General features: G+C 41.0%; 1 long non-coding RNA gene across 1 annotated transcript; it reads right to left on the reverse strand.

The window, feature by feature from the left end:
- LOC134077717 (uncharacterized) lies at positions 1-1,731 on the reverse strand. The gene is made up of 2 exons (XR_009938736.1): positions 1,354-1,731; positions 1-585 (listed from the first exon to the last, which is right to left on the reverse strand). It is a non-coding gene; the product is annotated as an uncharacterized LOC134077717 (long non-coding RNA).
- Positions 1,732-1,961: the final 230 nt, after the last annotated feature.

Here is a 1,961-nt window from a genome sequence, read left to right on the forward strand (position 1 = left end):
TCATGGTTCAACATATTTTATTTAAGACCTGTCAAGACAGTGTCAAACAAAGCATTACAATGTTTGGATCCACAATCCAGTTTGAAAGATCCAAAAGATGACATGTGAATACATCGTGCCAATCATGTGATGTGTTGGGGATACACTGTACCAATCATGTGTTGTGATCTCACTGCTGTTCCTTAGGTGGCCATAAGATTAGATCTGAGAATCTGAAAAACATTACATCTAATGTGCTAATGAACACTATGACGACCGTGAATTTAGATATTCCAAAAAAGTGAGCAAAAAAGTATTCATTCAAGGACTGTTCCTCATCCCTGGCCCTTAACTCATGAGCCACACACACTCACTTTCCAGTGCTGACATCTCCGATGCCAGGTCTTTTAATAGTTGTGGTCACTGTGATGGTCAGTAGAAGTAGTAGCCTCTTCATGCTCCTCCACATTGGTGGTTGAACAGCCAGTGAGATTGTTGCAAGTCACGCATTTTGTGCTTCATTGGCTGAATGTTGTTTGTCCTTCTCCCTCGCCGAGGTGTGTGCAAAAAGACTGCGCACAAAACTGGAGTCCAAAGCAGTCGCTCCTAAAAAGTCAGGGCAGAGTAAAATAAAACACGACATGTGTGAGACATTACATTGTCCAACCTGAGTAAATATATCTCTCTTAGAACCTAGCCTAACATAAATCCTCAAATTATGGCCAGGGTCTTTTAAGTAGAGGCTGCGCAAAGCACATACCTTTATTTGGGGCAGGCTTTGTTCAAAACGACCACGGCTATTATCCGAGGCTCAGCTATAAATAAAGTATGTATAATATGAGGATTTACGATGTAGGTCTTAATAAGGGACAGATACAGAAATTAGGAAGTTAACTACTGGGTTTAGCCACAGACAGTAAAAGACAGGGATAGCATAATAGCCTAATTACGTTATGGTTTAGCAGACGCCCATACAAATAACAACGATAGAGCGGGCTATAAGCTAATTAACAGTAACAATTTCAAAGTTGATGATACTACATTAATGACAATAGAATAATCCGACTTCAGCATTTGTGTTCATGTGAAATATAGGTTTTAGTAGGCTACCAAATGGAATAAGACATTGCAAGATTGCAATTTCAACGTGCTAACGTTAAAATAATAGATACCATACCAGCTACCATCTACTAGCAGCTAACACAACACAAACGCATTGCATAAGATATTATATCATGCGTGATGTTTACAAAACGTGTGAACCTCATGAACTTGGCTGATTGATATAGTCAATCAAGTTTTGTAAGTGTTGTCCAAACGTGTCTCTTGTTGTTGTTAGCCCTAGATGCTACTAAGTTGAGAAGGCTCGCTTACCTGACACGAAAGTGTTCATTGCAGGGTGTGAATCGTGGTTATCCAAACATCTCTTCGAATGGCAGCTACTTCTTTCTTCTTTCTTTTGGTATAACGTTAGCATAACATACCAGTTCAGGGTTCCTCAACTGCACAACACATAGCTAACATGACTGTGTGACCTTAGCAGTTGAACTTGTTAGCAGCTAATCATTTCCCTCGAGCCGCTGGCTCCGTGGTCACTCCGTGGCTCCGTGGTCACACTTTTTCTTCGGTTTTCTCAGTTTAAATACAACGCGAAATGAATTTCCAAATCTCCACTTTTGCCCGAGTTTTGTTTAGAAAGAATCGTATTCAGAGGCGAAATCGCCGTTTGCGTGTAAAACGAAGGGAATAAACGAAGGGAAACGTTTCTATGATTTAAGATATCCATGTATGAGTGAATGGCGCCGCCTAGTGAGCGACTCGAATCGGTCGGCAAGATGGCGGCGCAAAGTTACTGTGACGTCAGGTGGCACAAACGAATAGGAAGTGGAGGCGTGGCAAGTTTTCGTCACGTTCCTCTCGAACTTAAGTTTGCAACTGCATTAAAAAAGACATAACTGGAAAATATGTGTATTTGGAACAGG

The sequence above is a fragment of the Sardina pilchardus genome, chromosome 4 (assembly GCF_963854185.1).
Source record: "Sardina pilchardus chromosome 4, fSarPil1.1, whole genome shotgun sequence".
Lineage (NCBI taxonomy): Eukaryota > Metazoa > Chordata > Actinopteri > Clupeiformes > Clupeidae > Sardina > Sardina pilchardus.